Source organism: Carettochelys insculpta, chromosome 6 (genome assembly GCF_033958435.1).
Source record: "Carettochelys insculpta isolate YL-2023 chromosome 6, ASM3395843v1, whole genome shotgun sequence".
Classification (NCBI taxonomy): domain Eukaryota; kingdom Metazoa; phylum Chordata; order Testudines; family Carettochelyidae; genus Carettochelys; species Carettochelys insculpta.
In genome coordinates this window covers 13,184,709-13,205,732 of record NC_134142.1, presented here as the reverse complement: position 1 = coordinate 13,205,732, position 21,024 = coordinate 13,184,709, and the positions used below count along the sequence as shown (strand labels likewise).

General features: G+C 47.2%; 1 protein-coding gene across 1 annotated transcript in view; it reads right to left on the bottom strand.

Moving 5' to 3' along the window:
- Window positions 1–19,602, bottom strand: part of DAAM1 (dishevelled associated activator of morphogenesis 1) — a 184,721-nt gene extending 165,119 nt beyond the window's left edge. The window contains exon 1 of the mRNA XM_074996291.1: window positions 19,486–19,602. The gene's annotated coding sequence lies outside the window, so the exon portion shown is untranslated. The remainder of the gene's footprint in view (window positions 1–19,485) is intronic.
- Window positions 19,603–21,024: the final 1,422 nt, after the last annotated feature.

Genomic DNA, 21,024 nt, shown 5'->3' with positions numbered 1-21,024 from the left:
GGAAAGTGAACAGCATCTGAAGGTGTCTGTACCAACCATACTGAAGTCACTTTAATCCATGCTTCCCCTGGAACTCATCTACCATTGCCCAAGTATGACAGGTTTACCCCCCACAATCCAGTGGCATGGGCAAGCGGGATGAGGAAGTGGTGCATTTCCATTGCTTAATGGGAATATATTTATACATAGTGAAGGATGGTTAAACACTGGCTAGGCAGCACTATAGGCAGGGAGACTGCTTGTGCCTTATACACTGTTCTCATGGAGAGGCAATCTCACCCTACTTACCAAAGACTGGGATTTGCACAGAGAGTTCTGCAGTGGTGCGGGGAGTTAATGAATCCTTCCTCTGCTCCCCTAGACCCAGGGAGCGGAGCCTCCTACATCTGCCTCTCCCACCACATCCTGCAGTAGAGCCAGCACTTCCACCACTTTGGGGGCTGCACACCCTCTCCCTCCCCGAGAGAGGGAAATGTTAAGCTATCTCCCCACACTCAGCTGCAGATGTGTGCTTTGGGTGCAGTGTGTGCTTCCATGGTTCAGACTTAATGATACCCCGATTCCTTCCTCGTGCTGTGTTTGGGTTCGAGTAATTCAGACACGGCAAACACTTAAATTATGAGTTTTTTCTGACTTAAGTGTGTCTACTGCTTGTGACAGCCATATCCTACCACCTCACTGCTGGCAACAGGAGGACAGAGTCTGGGAAAGGATGCAAGCTCCTACCCCCTGAGTAAATATGAGCACTGGTATGCCCAGCTACAGAACATTTTTACCTCTTGCCAGTGTTAAACACCCTTGCTTTTCAGTCAGAAACGTCAAAAGACAAAGTTGCTCACAGGGCCAGAGTACCATTGGCAGATTTACCCAGGCAGCCACTCAAAACCACCTAATGAATATCTGGCCATCTGCCATGTCCATTCTGAAATACTAAGACCTCAAAGACAGTTGCTCACTTTGCATTCGTTAGCAGAAGGTGTTCAAGTAAATAAATATGTCTGTTATAGAAATGGGCTGACTGCACTTGAGATTTAGTCACATTTTTTCCCTTTGATTTACAAACTCAAATATCACCCTGTATAGATCAAGTACAGACTTAAGTCAATGGGACTACACCCATGCTTTCAGCTCAGCGCACGCCCGAGAGCTTCACAGAATCAAGGCCTGAAAGCAGCTGTAATTAGCTGGAAACTCACAAATCTTTAAATCTGTATCTTCATGCCTTTTACCTCACTCATTTTTAAAAAGCCCAAAATTTGTACATCTAATTTAAGAGCAGACATTCTGGTGTTCAAGAAGCAGGTAGATGAAGAAACGACCCACCCAGGATAAAGCAACAACAATTAATTAGATTGGCTTGTAAGTCTGCTATATCTGATCTAACATAAGTCATTGCAACAGCGTTTTACACTGAGGCATGTGCTACTGTATGATCTAATGACCAATGAAATAAGTGATTTCTGAAACCTAGCATTTGACTTGCCATGCACAAAACGTAACACCTGAGACGTGATCCTTCAATGAGCGTCAGTAAAGTGTTGGCATCATTCATGTTCAGTCCACATGGGACTAACCCACATCCCTTTAAAGATGAGTGTCATAAATGATACCCAAAAGCAACAGTGATCAGATTGGTGACATTTATTGTTTCTTCTGCTCATTTTAAATAGAGGGAGTTATAATTTGTGTTATATCCCTCCTCTTATCTGGGTAGATAAGAAAAAGACACAGGAAATTAATGCAACGGATAAAGCAATTACACTTCATGCTGCTTCCATACCATTGGTATCTTATCGTAAGCTTGTAAAATGAATGTTTTCATCCTTTAAAAAACCACAGATAGGAGTATTATTTTCTGGTTTGCCTGGATTAAAACCCACACAGTTTTACCATCCTACAACATCACCCGGAAATACTGGGGGTGGGGGGGGGGGAAAATATGGCAGCAATGTGAAAGACCAGTATAAAAGGGGAGGTATCTTTGATTTTACAGGGAGCTCCTTAGTCAGCCTAAATTCAAAAAGGATGCATACAAGAAATGGAAACAAGGACAGTCGACTAAAGAGGAGTATAAACATACGGCTGGAGAACGCCGGGCAGTAATCAAGAAAGCTAAAGCACAATTGGAACTGCAGCTGGCAACGGATGTGAAGAGTAACAAGAAGGGTTTCTACAGGCATGTGAACAATAACTGGGTTATCAGAGAAGGTGTGGGGCCATTACTGGATGAGGGAGGTAACATAGTGACAGATGATGCAGAAAAAGCTGAAGTACTCAATGCTTTTTTTGCCTCAGGCTTCACGGACAAAGTCAACTTCCCAATGACGGTCCTAGATAATGCAGTATGGGAAGGTGGAAGGAACAAGTTCTGAGCTATCTAGAAAAATTAGATGTGCACAAGTCCATGGGTCTGGATTTAATGCACCCCAGGGTACTGAGGGAACTGGCAGAGGTCATTGCTGAACCTTTGGCCATTATCCTTGAAGACTTTTGGAGATTGGGGGAGATACCGGATGACCGGAAGAAGGCAAACGTAGTACCTATCTTTGAAAAAGGAAAGAAGGACAATCCAGGGAACTATAGACCCATCAGCCTTACCTCAATCCCTGGGAAAATAATGGAGGGATTCCTCAAGTAATCCATTCTGAAGCACTTGGAAGAGGGGAAAGTGATCAAAAGTAGACAACATGGATTCACCAGGGGCAAGTCCTGCCTCACCAATCTGATCAGCTTCTATGATGAGGTAACAAGCTCTGTGGACATGAGGAAGTCAGTGGATGTGATATACCTTGACTTCAGCAAGGCTTTTGATACGGTCTCCCACAACATTCTTGTCCATAAGTTAAGGAAATATGGATTGGATCCTTGGACTAAAAAGATGGATAGAAAGCTGGCTTGATGGTCGGGCCCAACGGGTAGTGGTCAATGGCTCAATATCTGGATGGCGGTTTGATGCAAGCGGAGTGCCGCAAGGCTCGGTTCTGGGGCCAGTGTTATTCAACATCTTTATTAATGACCTGGATGAGGGACTGGGTTGCACCCTCAGCAAGTTTGCGGATGACACAAAACTAGGGGGAGAGGTAGATATGTTGGAGGGTAGAGAGAGAGAATCCAGAGGGACCTGGATAAATTGGAGGACTGGGCCAAAAGAAGTCTGATGCAGTTCAATAAGAAGTGTAGAGTCCTGCACCTGGGGCGGAAAAATCCCAAACATTGTTACAGGCTGGGGACCGACTGGCTCAGCAGCAGTACGATGGAAAGGGACCTAGGGGTTATGGTGGATGAAAGGCTGGATATGAGTAAACAATGTGTCCTTGTAGCCAAGAAAGCTAATGGCATACTCAGGTGCATTAGGAGGAACATTTCGAGCAGATCTAGAGAAGTAGTTATTCCTCTTTATTCGGCACTGGTGAGGCCACATCTGGAATAGTGTGTCCAGTTTTGGTCCCCCCAGTATAAAAAGGATGTGGATTTGCTACAACAGGTTCAGTGAAGGGCAACAAAAATGATTAAGGGGCTGGACCACAAGACCTATGAGGATAGGCTGAGGGATTTGGGCTTGTTTAGTTTACAGAAGAGAAGACTTAGAGGTGGTTTAATAGCAGCCTTCAGCTTCCTGAAGGGGAGCTCTAAAGAGGAGGGTGAGAAACTGTTCGGTGGTATCAGATGTCAGAACAAAGGAGTAATGGTCAGACGTTGAAGAGCGAAAGGTGTAGGTTAGATATTAGGAAAAGCTACTTCACCGGGCAGGTGGTGAAGCATTGGAATGTGTTGCCTAGACAGGTGGTGGATTCTCCATCTCTTGAGGTTTTTAAGTCCCGGCTGGACAAGGTCCTAGCTGGGCTGACTTAGTAGGGGGTTGATCCTGCTTGAAGCAGGGGGCTGGCCTAGATGACCTCCTGAGGTCCCTTCCAGCTCTATGATTCTGTGATTTTTAATTTTAGAAGTTAATATAACTAACACACACACACTTGTGTGGTTCACTGTCTCATGGAGCGGCACCTAGACCACTTCACAGAGAAAGAATGATCTTCAGCCTAAGCTGAGAACCAGCTGGCTTTTAGCTCAAACTGCACTAAACTCCAGAGGTCCTAGGTTCAAATCTGCCTGTGGGCAGTTACAAGTAGGGGTTTGTCCAGGATTTCAGCTAGGGCTCTGAAGCTCTGGACACGCTTCCTCAGACAGGAGAAGTACACAAACCCCACACCTTTGTGGGGTTCACTGTCCCATGTAGTGGCACCTGGACCACTTCACAGTAACACAGAACTAGATTGTTGTTGTGAATAGAGCAAATATTTAGGATACTCTTAAATGCTTGCATCTGTATAGCTTGTATTTGTATTCCCCCCCCCCATGCCATCAAGACTATGACACACAAAACAATCAGTACTGCACAAACTGTTCTATCACAGCTGATATGAAAAGCTGAGTAGTGTTCACCAGGCTCTTTCTGGACCAAGATTTTCAAAAATGACCAGCTATCCAGGGTTCCGCTCAACTTTGCTTTAATGGCATCTGATTCTCCAGCACTTTCGGAGGAGATCAGGGCAGTGTGAGAGAAAGAGTCACTAGTCAGTTTTGAAAATCATGGCTTTACTGTTTGGCATTATAGAATTACACAGTCATGCACCAAATAGTCTTGCAAGTGGCTGCATTAATATCGCAATACAAAGTCCACCAAAATCAGCTGAGAGAGACTCATTTCGTACAATGGGCTTTGGTGGGACCCTCTGTCTGCTGTGCTATACTTGGGTTTCACATGCAAGTAACCAAAGATATTTAACTCTACATGTGAAGAAACTGAGCTAAAAAAAAAAGTGTCAAGTTTATACATCTATGAAATCTTTGTCACAACTAAACACTTCTGTATTTATCCAGCACACAGTCTATGCCATCAGCTATTTTAATCCCTCTATGCGTTAGTGGATGTTAACATTGCAGAGGGATAAAGACATTTGACAAAAATCTCATTTAGAGATCAGGACAAACTTAATTGGTTTTTAGCCAGACCTATACAAAGATGGGTTATTCCACAAATACAGTTGTTAATCTGCCCATTATACTCCATAAGCTGCAGCTGAAATAAAAAAAAGATAGAAGGAAGGTAATGTTTCTGGAGAACATTTTATTTGGTTTCTTAAAATGAGTAACCATTCCCAGATAGTAAATTAGAAACAAGAAATTCTGAATGAGCTAGTTTTAAACATGAAGATTTTTTGTATGTGTGCTTTGAAGAGCAGATAAACTAGAAAAGAAAACCATTCAGTCTCTTGTCTCACATTTAAAAACAACTCACCTACTAACTAGCTATTTCAGATTCTTGAAATAGCCAATGAGAATTCTTCAATGTTACTCAGAACAGTTCATCCACCCTTTTCACCTCACATGGTACAAATTTTTCTAGGGTATTATTAAACAGGTGAGACGCAGAAATTATGGGCCCTTTTCCCAGCCCGAGAGCTTTTAGATACGGGACTTCTTCAAGACCAGCGTAAAGAGAATCCCACTGACTGACAGGCTTTGGATCAGGGTTCTAAGCACTTTCTGCCTCAACACCCCATGCACTCTGTCTCTACCACTATGCCGTACTAACAGGTTAAGTGCATCAGTGAACATAAGGTGATGCTATGGTGTTTGATGGACATGAATATGAATGCCAAGACAGACTGCACGGATGTGGTGTGTTCTAATGTGCCTCCGAAAGACTCTAGGGAGCTGGGGTCCTCTCTCCTGGAAGGCAAATGCAACTAGTTTTTATATAAACTCAGAAAGTATTGGTTTTGTTATAAAAAAATTCTTACAAACAGATTGGGAAGTTTACTAGCCATTTCCCCGGCTCCCACACCCACTCAAATTACTGTATAAGAATTAAAATAAGAACATAAAAGCATCCTCAGAACTGCCTATTAAAAATTATACAATAGCTAAATTACAGGGCTGCAAAAGCAGTCAAGCTGCAGATATGCTGAAATGGGTGTTCTTTGATGATTATGACCACTCTCTCCCTGTGAAACACACTGTAAGTTGCACCTCCCTTGTCCAGCACCCTCGGGGCCCAACTGATCCCGAACGACAGAATTTGTCAGACAAAGGGAGGTTCCCTGCCTCTGGCCCCCAAGTCTGCTGCCTGTTCTGCTTCCTCCCTGCTGGCCCCCTGCCCCCATCTCCAGCCCAAGCAGCCCTAGTGTGATCTCAAGGGTGCTGGCTTCAGCCATGGTCACTCTTCCAGAGGCACTGGCTCCAGCCGCTGTCAGTTGTGGCCACAGCCTGACACAGTGCTGGCTTCACCTGCCGGGGGGCATGGGTTCCCTCTGTAGCTGGATGTGGCCCTGGCGGCACCAGCTTCAGCACCTCCTCAGCTGCTAAAGAAGGCCTGGACGGGCTGCCAATGCAGCCACAGCCCCGGGGACAAAGGCCCCTCCAGGCCCACCTGCACAAGGGGCCCCCTGTTGTTGGGCTTCCACCAGGATTCCCAATCCCCAGACCTCCACTTAACAGCCTCCCATCCTAGGGTTCTCAGGTCCAGTATCACCTGCCATCTTGCCTTTCCTCATATCCCCTGTTCTTCTCTATTAGTTGGACTCCCCAGCTGGATTGCAGACATAGAATCATAGGGCTGGAAGGGATCTCAGGAGGTCATCTAGTCCAGCCCTCTGCTTCAAGCAGGATCAACCCCAACTAAGTCATCCCAGCACTTTATCAAGCCTGGACTTAAAAACCTCTAGGGATGGAGATTCCACCACCTCTCTAGGCAACACATTCCAGTGCTTCACCACCCTCCTGATGAAGTAGTTTTTCCTAACATCCAACCCCTCTCTCTTTCTGTAACTTCAGACCATTGCTCTTTGATCTGCCATCTGACACCACTGAGAACAATTTCTCACCATCCTCTTTAGAGCGACCCTTCAGGAAGTTGAAGCCTGCTATTAAATCACCCCTCAGTCTTCTCTTCTGTAAACTAAGCTGCCCCAATCCTTACACATCAGCTCCCCTACCAAGAGGGTAGACTATATACAACAGTCCATTCAGGGAGTTTGCCCCATACAGAATGGGGGCATAAGACAACCACAATGCCCATAAGGCACTGCAGTAGCACTTCCAAACCAAACTATCAGGTTTTCAGCTGAATTATTTCACACCTCATCACCCAAACATTGATGCATGCACCAACCTTGGCACATCGCTAAAAAGAATATTAGCTCCTAGTTAATGTAATATTGGAGAAGAATCATAACAAAGACAGTACCATGAATTAGTCATTAAAAACTTTGTAGAATTCTACAGAAACTCAAAAAATAGAGTTTAGATAATTCTCTCTTTTCTGCAGGATTTTTCAGTCTCCTTATGACATAGTATAGCAGGGATAGAATACCTGTACATTAGAGTAAGGGTTTCTCCCCCCCCCAAACTCTCAAAACATTACCCTTTTCTACAAGATTCTCAGAAGGGCACAATGCGTTTAGAAGACATCTAATTTCCTCCATTGAAATTATACATTTTATTAAATTCAAAATTATATAATTTGATTTTCAGTAGCTTATGTTGTCTGCTGTTTTAATTAAATTTGGTTTCACTTCATTCATGGATTAAAAACATTTACATGTCCCAAATGGAAAAAATAGCATTTAAGACAAAAGTAAGCTTGAGAAAGCAATTAATATTTAAAAAGTGTTTCCAACTATGGATTAAAGAGCAAATTGACCACACAGATTATAGTATTTAATGTGTTATTTAAAAAATGTTCATTTTAGTCATACAGTTGAGATTTTGATGGTTTCATAGCCAGTTACTTCACATGCAATTTGCCAGACATTTTTCAGAGAAAATAACTGGAATTCAAAAATGGAACAATAAACTCAGGAAAGCTTCAAAGCCTTCTACAAGAAATCTTGATATATTTCATGACAAGGAAGGAGGCATGTGGACTTGCTCCTGCATTCAAGAGCATGTTAGGCTTTAACGCCAAGCACTCGCATACATTGGTGGCTAGCACGCAAATCAGTTACGTAAGATATTTTACCAGGATACACATCTGAAATACCATCTCCTGTAAACAAGCTGTACTGGGAGGCACCAGGGATTAGTCTAGTCAAACAGTTCTTCACATAATTTACCATAGCACTGAGGAGAAGATTTGCTACTTCAGCTTTTCTCTTTCAGGACATTTGCTTCACACAATCTCTAACAAAACCCCAGATGCAGACAGTTTTAATTCTAGAAAGTCTCCAGGATCTGGTAAGTAGGTGTATGGGCAATGTGCATTCATCCTGTAATTCAATAATGCTATTAGAGTATTAAGTGCAATAATGAAACCTGACTAAAATGATATGAATCAGGCTCCAGATATAGCTACAGTGCTTCATCCAATACCCCAATGAAAGGCAATAATAGCAGCAAACTGATTCGCTCTGTCCCTTTGTCTTCCAAGTTACACACCACTAAACGTGGGGGAAACATTCCTAGCATTTCTTACTTCTTCTCAGGGTCAGACAGATTTAAAGAAAAAAGAAAAAAAAAAAAAAAGAGGCCACAAGAGACCATTGCAATACAGGTTGAACCTCTCCAATCTGACACACTCTCGGCTGGCAATATCCAGAATCCAACATGATTTTAGTTGGCCACACCCATGGTAAGTGGCCAACTGGCTAACTTTCCTGTGGTCCCATAAAGATTATTTACAGCCACCAGACCTGGCTCTTAGTGTTCTGTGCTGTTATTTAGCTCTAAATTTACCCATAAACATCTTCTAAGAGCCCAGTAATCAGGGGAAGTATTGGGAATGCTGCTCGACAATATTGACCTCCCATGGTTGGACAAATTCTCTGATCTGGAAGCAGTCAGATCCCAAAGGGTGCTGGATTAGAGAAGTTCTATACCTGTACTCTACTCTGGCCTCCCCATATCACAAGGCACAGAATTTACCTGTATTAATTCCTGCTTCAATCCCAATACCTATACTTGATTCAAAGCACCACTGGAAATGCATTCAAGTCTTGTTTGGAAAGTGTCCCTTCTCTCCAGAAGCACAGCAACGAGTAAAATATTTGCATTCACAGGGTCTCCATCAAAGTGGGCCTGAAGAGGGAATACAATTTTCCTGGACACATTGCCCATCATACAAATCTCCATTCATCTCTGATCAGGTGATAACACCGTGCTGACCAAAGAGCAAAAGCAGCGAACACAAAGGAATGTTAATATGAGGGGTCCCAGGACATCATGGAATGGAAGTCTTTAAGCCAACAGATTTACAGCCACTCAGGCACACACAAGCATCCTTGGGGGGAAACAGCTGCATGTCCCATGCTTACAGCAAAGATGTTTCATTGGGTTACCCAAGAGTTTACAGCCCCTGTAAGTCCCACCTTTTCACAAGGGGAATACTCCTCAGCCCCCCGAGACAGTCACTAAACCCTTTTGGGTTTTTTAAAGGTTCTGCAAGGAAAGGAGACTAGGTAACAGCTACGGAAAAGCAACAAGTTAGATGGCAGAGGCCCCCCTCTTGGAAAGTAGCACCATGCAAAGGTATTAAGACACAAACAGACCAACAGTGCAAACGGTCATCCATTCAAAATGCAGGACGACTTCAGCAGCTAGGCCCCAGTGAAGCGCCATGGGGGTGGGGGCAAGCAGCTCCAAACTGCCTTTGCACCTGCCTTCACAGTCCTGGGGCTGGCTGGGAGCCAGGCTGGTCACTTGCAGCCTAAAAAGTTTCCTCTAACTTATGCCAGTTTGTAATGGACAACCCAACTCAGACCACCACCCAGCACAGAATGCTCTGGGCTCCAGCCATCAGCCACTCCTTCCTCAATGTGCTCCAGGGGTCTGGCTCAGAGACAGCTAAGCAATTCGCATTTTCCAGGTCAATTTTCTCTGACTCTCTCATGCACTCCATTTCCATGGCGATTCAGGCTTCCACCTCAGAGTTAGTCCTCACCTTCCCACTATGGGGAGCCTTCAGCACAATGTCCGAACATCCTATCCGGCACGATGGGAAGTTCTGAAAGCCAGCCCACAGCATGAGCAGTCCGGTGTGCCCTCTTTTCACCTGCCTTCTTTCCGTCTTGCTTTATTCCACACCTCCTGCCTTAGACTCTACTTATTCCAATCACCTGTTATGATGATTATGTAGTCACTGACAAATGCAAATAGTAGGCAAAAAATAAGCAGCAGCAGGAAATGAACTGAGAAGAGCTTGTTTATGGCAAGCAATATTTGCATGCAGAACAGGAAGACACATGCAATAGAGTATAGCAAAGAGGAAAGCTAGGAGTATGTGAATGCAGCAATTAGACACCTGTGGCTGGACTGTCAGGGCTCAGGTGCTGTTTAATTCTGATGCAGATGCTTGGGTTTAGAATCTCAGCTCTAGGATCCCATGACATGACAAGAAGGTCCCAGAGCTTGGGCTGCCACCTGAGCCTGAACATCTCAGCTCAAGTAAACAGACCCTTAGCCTGGACCTCATAATGAACTGCAGGTGTCTAACTGCAGTGTAGATATATCCTGTGGTTCCCTTGCAGTATTCCGTATTAGGCATCGGCAGCTCTTTATGTAAACCTCTGACATTTCTCAGGAAGTTCTGCTGCATTTAAGAGGATTATGGGTAATAAGATTTTGTCCTGTCCATTCAATCTTAGCAGAAATCCTGTGGAAACCCTGGACGCCAACTTTGTGGAGCAATATGGGCCACATCCAGGAACTGGGGGAGGGAAACGTCCAGCTAAATGTACACACTGCACAACACAGGGATGTAACAAGGCCACTCAAAGCTCACCTCTGTGCCCCACTGATCTTGCAGGGGCAGGGCAGGGCAGGGCAGGGCACTGTGTACTATACACAACTCTCAAGGGACCAAAAAATCACAGCTGAAAATCAGCATGGCACCAGCTCCTGGTCACATCTTTTTTCCAGGCTACCCCTGCAGCAGGGAAAGTAGTGATGGAAGAGTCCCTATACCACAGCATTCCAGTACATTTTGGAAGAGACATCCCCATTTCTTCTGTTCACCTTGAGCATCCCATTTGGCAGGGGCAGTACTTTGCCAGAGGTATTTCAACCCTGCACATGCGGAAAGAGCACCTTATTTTTCGTTAGAGCACATCACACTGATCAGTGAAACACACTGGGCTCAATCTTCTTCCCATTTAAGCTGGTGGACATAAGGTCACTGACCGCAATGGGGGCCAGAGGTGAGACATCGCACGCTTGCCTGTGATATCTATTAACTTCACCTCATTAGCCCCCAAACCTCCCGGATGACACATGGAACATTTTGGGCCAACATATTTGAGAGATCTTGTTAACCATCAAGTAACTAGATCCACATAGTTACTACTGCATTTTCCTCTACATTTCTTTAGATAAGACAGACATGAAGCCACTTGACCCGCGCCTTGCAGGACACCAAGCCAGGCCCCCCTACCATCTGGTCTGGCACCCTTGGGGGCTGTTGGCCGCACTGGCGACAGGGAAGGTTTTCAAGAGAAATGCCAGTGTGTGGAAATCCAACATAGCAGCCTCTCAGAGAAACGAGTGCAGTTGTATTGATGTCTCTGTTCTCTTTCAAGTGGGCTCTGTGTCCCCAGGTGCAAGAGTGACCAGAGCCCAATGCACTGGAGCGTCCAAGTGCTGCAGTTGGAGTGCATAAGGCTGAGACACTGGAAGCGGTGTCCACTAAGGACACCTCCGTTCCTCCCTCCTGCTCAAAAGCAGCTTCTGCCAAGTGACACACCAAGCCCTGGCTGCAGTTTAAAGCACAGTATCGCCAACCCCAAGCACTCCGGAAATTAGGAGATTGTTAAAAGCTCATGGTTTTTAAGACAAATGCTACATCTGGGGTTCTTTTCACTTCCCCTCAAGTCAGAGTGCTTACATGGCACTGTGTTCTCTAGACAAGCTCTTCTCTGCATCCAGAGGTAGTAAGTGAATTCTGTCTTAAGGAAAGCTGAAACACTCAGTCACAGGACTCCAGTCCCTAGAGCTTAAAAAATAATTAACAGACCACAACAAAATTATAGGAGTAAATATCACAGAAAGTCTTTCACCAGACAGAACCCCTAGGAGAGACCAACAAGGCAATACAGACATCTACCATCCACTCAACTTCTCCCCACCCCCAACCAGCATCGGTCTCTCTGTCTGCATCACCCATCACCCCCACACTACACACAGCGTTCCCCAGTCATTCTGGAACTTCCAGTCTATCAGCTTTGAGGACTCATCTGCTCTCAGCCTTCTCCTCCCATTCTTCCGCCGATCTGTTTGTTGATTCTCTCCACACTTCCTTCCTCCTCCACCCGATTCTTTAACCCCTCTCTTCCATGAGAGGGTCCTGGCCAATCAACCCTCAATCCTGGTTCACCCTCAGCACCCACTTTCTCCCCTCGTGCTTGGTGGAGTGGGGAGGGTGGGGGGAAAGAGACCAGGCTAGCTTCCTCCATGGCGTCTTCATTCTCTCCTCCCCCAAGAGCTGCCACCTCCCTCGCTCTGCCTCTGCGATTCAGCTACATCCCAGATGCCTCTTCTCCAACAGCAAGTTGCAACTCATTTCTCAACAGCCCCTCCCTCCACTGATGCCTCTGTATTCATCCTCGAAGTGTAGACCGACAGGATACAACCTGACCTACTCCCGCCCCTCAGCATGCCTTCCCTCCCCTATCACAGACACAGGCATTCCACCTGCCATATCAAACATGAGCTGCCAGTCTTCACTTTCAAGGCCTTTCCGGGCCTATCATCTCATTACCTGTCAACATGTCGACTTCTGCCTCAGACCGGCTCATGATGCCAGTCACCACTGCGCCGGCTGATTACATTTGCAAACACACACCTTTCCACCAGACTATCCCCCATGCTCAAGCACAGCACTCCCAAAACACAACCTTGTCCTCCACCTTCAAAAATGCCCCCTCCATACTTCTTTGCTGTGGCACCTACCAAAAAAAAAAAAAAACCACACTTGAGAACTGTTAGGCTGCTGCAAGGCTGGCTGCTTATCATGCTTGCCAGCGTTGTCCGTTTCCTTGCACTCTGTCATTAGCTGGTCTGCATCCATCTGCTGTCTGTTTTATACTTCAAGTCTGAGCTCTTCAGGGAAGGGAGCTGACTTTTGTTCTCTTGGTACAAATTTCACAGAAGCAGGGTCTTGGCCAGGTTTCAGGGGGGCTGCCAGGCCAGGCTAGTGTTAAACTCTGGGGCCTAGACAGGAAGTTGGAGCCCCACTGCATGGGGCTGAAGACCAAGAGACCAGAGCCCTGATCCCCGCCACCTAGGGCTGCAGGTACAGAAGCCTGAGCAACTTAAGTATGCCCGCACTAGCCCAGAAGATCAACACACTCCAGGGTCGATCATCTGCGTGTTTGATTTCACATAGCTGGTAGGGACAGACCCACCTCTGGTTTTACAGATCCGAAGTGGGTCTGTCCCATGAAAGCTCATCACCTAACAAATCATTGCTAGTCTTTAAAGTACTACAGGACAAATAATAATGTCCCCTGTGCTTGGTGAAGGAGAGCAAACTCCCACTTTCTCTGCTCCCCTTAGGCCCTCCCAGTTTAGCTTTACAGCTTAGCACAGTGTGCTCTGCAAATTGCAATCTCACATACTAAGGAGGGGTGGGAGAGCAAATCAAGCCCAACTGTTTTGTAATCAGCTCAGTAGGACTTCTTGCGTTAGAAGAGATAGAGCAACTGGAAGAACTAATGCAATTGTTTAACATGCACTAATACATATTTAATTGCATTACAAGAACTTACTAATTAAGCAGCACATCCCCCCCACCACGGACAAGTCCTGTTATCTTAAACTGATAGGGAAGCTAAAGGTTAAGTATCTTGTCCAAAGCCACAGAAGGAATCTGGATTAGAAGTGGAAATCTTGAACATTCTTAGCTTCATCTCCAGTCCCAGAATTAAATCATACCTCTTTGTACTGAATAAGTGATGGACGGTAGAAAGCGCAACCAGACACACCTGTGTTACCTTCACACAGTTCAATAACGACATTAACTGAATTTTCAAGAAACTAACAGCACTTTGAAGTGGCGCAGCGAGAGCTTTTTAGCATTACAATATAATGCAGATTTAAAAAAAAAATTGTAGTTTTTTTAAATCTGCAGTACATTTTTCAACAGCATACTTTACAGCTCTGATTAAGTCATATTCAATTACAGCAGAGGAAGCACACCCTCCTTCGCACAGCACAATGAATGGATTCGTGGCTGTTGCAAGTTTTGAAAAAGTTAATTTATTTAATTATGGAAGGCAACCCAGAAACCTAAGCGTCCAACAAATTCCTTGTTTGTGAAAGAAGCTTGCAGAAATCTTGTCAAGCAGGCTTCAGAAATTGCCCAAGATGACAGCTGGGAGCTTTGACTTTAGCTGCTGGTAGCACATAAAAGAATTAAATCCATGAATACTTGAAGCGTTGCTGGAAAGAACATTCCGACACTGCAAGGCTGCCCAGAGCTCTCGTGAAAGATGGGAAGACTGACAGTTTATGTTTTAAGACACTTAAGTGATGTAGGAATAACCAGCGCTAACAATTTAAGTGTATATTTGAACGGGGGGCGGAAAACCACACTTTATGCAAAGAAACTTAATATAATGGGCTTTTTAAATGTTAACACAGGTTAAAAGCACAAAACAAAGCCAGCAGCCCTGTAGCACCTTAAAGACTAAATTTCATTTAACAGGTAATGAGCTTCCTTGGGTTTTACCTAACAAATAAAACGGTTAGTCTTTAAAATGCCATAGGACTGCTTGCTTTGTTTTAGGAAGCTACAGACTAACAGGGCTACCTACCCCCTGAGACCAAGTTAAAAGCACGTTAGACATGAGAAACTTGGGTTACAGTGGGTTACATGAGCAGCAACAGAAAGGGCTATAAACAGCCCACTGAACTCTATTTAGTAAAAACATCTATGAATCACTAACATTTTAAAACCAAAACCTCCAAAAACGTCAATCAATCTGGGTCAGTCCCCATGAAAAAATACACAAGGTGGAATCTTTATTCATCTCAAAGGCTTCCAAATCTAGGGTAAAAAGGTGTTTCTACTACAAAGAAATCCAGTAAGTGTTACAGATTGATCAGGGAACATGCATCTGCTCCTCTCCTCCCTAAACACTCCATAGCCCTCCTTACACTGCCAAGTTCACCCTGTCTCCCCTCCTCCCTCACCCCCCAGCAGCTGATAGAGCAGGTAAAGGGCAAGTCCAAAAGAACTGGCTCTCGAAGAAACCTAGTCTGCAGGGTTTATGCTCCTGACCAGCAGGTAAACAAGATTTGCAAGAGGCAGAGTACTGAATATCTTTGCACCTCCTGAGTGCTTTCAATAGGAGGGACTTCTCAGCTGGGAGGTGAATAGAAACAATGACAGCTCAGAAAGGAAACATGCAAGGAGATAAACATAACCCAGTCAGACCTGCTCTCTCACCCCAAGACCTTCCCATCTTCTATGGGAGGGGATGTCTAGATTGCCACAGAGGTGTTAGCTGAGAGTGAACTGAAAGGCGATATCTTCCTGCTACAGTCCCTCATTCCCACTAGAAGGAAGAGGAAACAGACTTCAGCCTCAGATCAAGAATTGTATTACCCTGTTTAAAGTGTAGCTGTGTTCGTCTGTAGCTTCACATAGAGCAGGACTGCTTGTTATCAGGTTAAACTATTAAGGAACAAGTTCTGCATTATTTTACAATCTGCCTATCCTGTTTACTTCTCTTTGGGCTCACACAAGGTCCAAATTAGATACTAAAACTGGACGTGTGCCTGGTACACAAAGGACTTCCTACAGTAACACCAGATGAAGGGGTCGACTCCACCCACAAATAAATCCAGGCACTAGCTTGGAAGATCAAAGCCATAGTTAACATTTAATAGAAAAGCTTGATGTTCCTGCTATGTTTTGATCTGCTGGTTTGAGCCAACTCAGGTAAATTCTGAGGCTGTGAAACTAATTTAATCCTCATGGAACTGACAACTCCAGCGCTTTCAGTAAAACAGTTCCCTGATCCCCCTTAGCAAGAGACTCATTGTTATGGAAACGAGAAGCCCTGTGGCACCTTATAGACGAACAGAAAGACTTCACAAAAGCTTATGCTCCAAAATATCTGTTCATCTATAAGGTGCCACAGGACTTGCTGTTTCTGAAGATACAGACTAACTCAGCGATCTCTCTGATGATTGTTATGGAGAAATTTGTAAGTTTCACATGTAGAACACGGAAGGTGACCAGATATTTCTGATGATGATATTTATGGCTTGCTATTGACAAGAGTTGGAACAATCAGAATAATCAGTATCGAGACTTAGCATGCAATATCAAAGTCAGCCTCTAGGGGACAAATTGGCAGAACAGGGCAGCTGTGGCCTCTGTGTGGATGGATCATGACTGGTTCGAGGATTAAGTTAGAAGATGAAGCGACAGTAAACCCTCAAGATGCAACTTGATTGAACGTGTGTCTTGGATTAATGGGACTGCTGCCCCTGACAGGAGCGGGAAACCGCTGCTGTCAAGGCCAGCAGCTACAAGTCAGGCTGCTGTCCCTGACAGGAGCAGGGAAATCGCTCCTGTCAGGGGCAGCAGCCACGAGTCAGGCTGCCATCCCTGACAGACAGCTGCTTGCAGCGCCAGTTCTCCCAGCTGGGGAGCCCGGCACACAGACAGAGGCTTGCAGCATAGTCTCGAGAAACTATGCCCCATGCCTGTCTATGCACCCCGGCTCCCCAGCTGGGAGAACCAGCACCACAAGCAACATGGACTCCCCAGCTGGGGAGCGCAGTGGGCGCACATCTGGGAGAAGCCAGGGACCATGTGGCTGCCCCCAGCCCTGGTTCCCCCAGCTACCAGCTCCTTCAACCTCTCCCCAATTTACCCAAAATTTGATTTACGTGGAGGTTTCCAGGAAATCCGCCTAAATCCAGAGATTACTGTATAATTTTGCCTTCTTTGAATTATTTGAAGTTCTTAGGCCCAGTTATCATGAATTAGGTCATCACCCCAACACCTTTTTTCACCTCTCTAACATTGAGACACACAAGAAAGCCTGGGATTTGTTTGGACCAATGAATCCTCTGTCTTTAACGTCCTCAGGAGATATCTTCAAGGTTTAAACTGAGGGGGTCCGTGAGCAAGAGACATTTCCAATAAAAGCAATGAATAGGAGTTCCACTCATTATTTATGTCCCCGCATGCTGTCACCACTTGTGTTATAGGGCAAGTTAATGTACAACACTGGAAGACCAGCATTTTTCGGAAGAGGCTACTATTCTTAGCTGTTCATCTTGGGACACTGAGGATAAAATCCTTACTTCATCTGGGTTTATGAGCATTTTGCCATTGACTTCCATGAAATCAGGATTTTTCAGAGATGTTGAGGTCTCATATACTCAGCACCTCTGAAAGAAAAAGGCAACAAAGCTCAGGCCCTCAATATCACATTAGTCACAAGCACAGGAGCATCCCAAATGAATGGACACTGCTGCAAACTGTGGTTTGAGTGTCATAACATTTGCAGTAGATCCCTGACTGTCAGCCTTATGTATGCACCAACTGACCTCACTCCATCTAACACCGCTGTGTTAAAACTTAGTTTCTAAAACCCTTGGGATGGGACTTCTCTTTGCCCTGCTTGTATAGCAAATGCCACAATGGGATCATGGTCTCGGACTGTGGCTCCTAGTTGTTCTGGCAACACAAACGCCAGCAACATTTAGTGTGCGTAGTAATTCCCTCCACCACTCACTACTGAAGTGTTGAATTACACTGTAAAACCCCCAGGAAGGAACCTTCTCTTCTACATTTTGCAGCGTAACAGGTAGTCATCCTCATGCACCATAAATGATGACAATTACTCTGTCCGTGACAGTATGCATCTCAAAAAACTGTCCCAACCACTGGCCAGAAAACTAAAGACTTCAGAAAAGTATATTTGAAAAGCAAGTTTTTGATTTGGTGTCTATAAAAATCACATTTAAAAGCCCGCAACTCACATTCCTCATCACAAGTCATCGTAAGTGGTCATGTCAGCAGGAGGATAAAACAAAACAGCCAGTGGGATATTGTGCCCGTTCCCGACGTGTATTCAAATATCATTAGAGAACCAGGTAGGTGTGACATACTCACTACCCACAAAGGAGCGAGAGCAACCAAGGGAGAGCAGTGCATGGAAAGAAGAGAAGCTGCTAGTGGTCTCCAACCCACTGAGGACACTCCCCCACTCCATCTCAATGCATGGCATGTCCAAGTGCAGCTCCCTGGCCCTCTCACAGCCTCCTCCTGGGCTGTTCTCCCCTCTCCGGGCTGTTCATTTCTACTCTCTGGTTCAGTGACTTCCCTTCTCCAGCCAGCAGAAGGCTGCCCGCTGCAGGCAGGGGTGGGGGTTCACTGGTGGCTCCTTAGGGGCCAGCTCACAGATGCCCAAGCAGTTGAGCCAAGGCCAGGAGCTTGAGCCAGTGAGTGGCTGTCTGAGCCTGCAGTCATGTGGGTACCCTGCAGAAGACAGTTCCCCGGCGAGGGGTGGGGAGAGCAGGAAAGGAAGGCAACTGGCTTCCAAGGCTGCTTTACACCCAGCCCACAGCCTGTCCAGGGAGGAGACCGATCCAGACCCAGTGCCCTGAGGTTTATTCCAGCCCCACCCCTCACAGCGGGAAACCTTCCCCTCGGTTAATGGGCAGTGCGCTGGGCACGGGCAGGAGCCACACCCCGCCCCCCACCATGTGAGAGACGAGAGGAAATACTACCGGCTCCGAAGGCCGCAGGTAACCATAGTAACCTGATTCACACACACACACACACACACCCCCCAGCTCCGGATTTCACTACCACTCGGGCTGCAGCCGCCCAGGTGCGTTTCCGCTCCGGCCGCGCCCCCGCTGCAGCCGGGCAGGACCCTGCTGGCGCGGAGCGGAAACCAGCCGCCGTTTCAGTATCACTCACTGGGGAAACCGGAGTCGCCTGTTTTCCACCTCGGCAGCTGCTTCCCGGGGCGGGGCGGGGGTCCAGCGAGGGGCAGCCGCCCCCACCCCCGGGGTCCCCAGGCACCGCACCCCGCCGCCCAGCCTGGCTGCTCCGGGTCCGGCGCTCCAGCCGGCCAGGTACCGCCCGTCCCTCCCTCCCTCCACCAGGCGCTGCTCCGGGGGACGCCCCGCGCGGGCAGCGCCCAAGCCGGAGCCGCGGGGACCCCTTTGTTAGGCAGCCCCCGGCGGCGAAGCAACGGCGAGGCTCCGCCGCCCGGAGGGGGGCGGGTCTGGCCGCAGCCGCTCGCCCCGCCCGGCCGGAGGGTCGCTCCCGCAGCCGGCCAGCCAGGTCCCGGCACGCCCGGCTTCCGCGCAGCCGGCGGGGCAAAGCTCGCCTCCTTGCCGGGCGCATCCCCGCCGGAGCCAGGCTCCTCCGGCCGCGAGAGCCCCAGCCCCACCACGGCCGGGGCTCGCCCATCCCGCCGGCGGAGCCGGAGCTGGAGCCGGAGCCGCAGCCGCCCTTACCTGCAGAGCCCGGGCATCCTCAGCAGCCCGCTCCGGAGGTCTGCCTCCTCGAGCAGCCGCCCCGCCAGCTCCAGCCCTGCTGCCCGAGCACAAGCCAGCCCGCAGGTGACATCATCCCCGCTCGGCCTGATAGGATACCAGGTGGCCGGGACTGCGCAGGCGCTAGCCTGGGTGGGCGGGGAGGCCCCAGCGCCATCTGGGAGTTGTAGTGCGGCGCAGCCTTGCCGGGCCCAAGTCCGCCCTCCAGCTGGGACTACACTTCCCAGGGTCCCCTGCTCCCCCCCCCCAGCCGGAATGCTTCCCCAGTGGGCACGATGCAGAGAAGTGTGCCTGGCAGGGGGCTGGGGCTGGGGCTGGGGCTGGAGACGCTGCTGCGGGGGAGCCCCTTTGTCGCTCAGCAGCCAGCTGGGGTTGGACAGACTCCCGGAGGTTGCACCGCATGCCGTGATCCTTAATTAACAATTACGGTCTAATTCCGGGAGACTCCAGTAACTGCCCAGGGTTGGCAACTCCATTCCCCCTCCCCATCTGGCACAGATTCCCCCCTCCGGGACACTGCCCTATAGCAGTCATCTTGGCACGATTCACCCTTCCCCTGCACCCAGTCCAGCCCAGCTGTGCCTTCTTGGGGCACAACAAACCCCTCCCTCCCCCGGTTTTCCTCCACACTGTCTCTCCCTGACCTTGACAGCATGCTTACTTCCCTTTGGCAGAGGCTGGGGAGGGCTACCCTGAACCTATTTGCTCCTTAAAGCAAGGATTTCTACAGAAAAATCCTCTGTCCGGAGCTCGGCGAACAATTGAACTCAGGGACAGATCAAAACGTGGTGAACGCAGTTCACTGGGCTAATCAGCCACAGTAACGGAGTCATCCACTAGAAATAATAAGGTGAAATCCACAGCCCCAGCAGTTTCTCATGCCAGAGAGACAGACACAGAGCTGTCAGCTGCTGTTGTAATGACTGCCTGCCTAATACCAGGCAGCAATTCTTTGTTCAGAGCTCCTGCAGCTGGGCTCCTCCAGCTGCTAGAAACAAAAGAAATTAGCTTCACTTTTAAATTGCAAAATCCAGGATTCTAAGATTTTTTCCTCTAAAAACCTACATAGCACTGAAAACACATAGGTGCATAAATAACGTCAGACCCCTTTAACAATCAACATTAAAACATTGTCAGGACAGCCATGTGCTTTTCACAGTGGGAAACAGCCATGTGCTTTTTGCAACTGAGCGGGAGAGCCAGAACCTGCACTTAAAAATGTCCAGTCTTGTTTCATAAATTGTGTTGCATTCTGATGCATTTAACAAATACACATGATTTGCACAGAGTCAAACATAAGATATATGCTCAAAGGCATAACATACTGAGACCACTTTTAATAAGCACACAAGATACGGCAAGACAGAAGATTTATTATTCTTTATTTGTATTGCGGTAGTGCCCACGGTACCTGTCAAAGGGCACAGCTTCATCATGCTTGGCACGAATTTAGTATGCAGTAAAAAGCCAGTCGCTGCACCAAAAGTCACACTGCAGGGC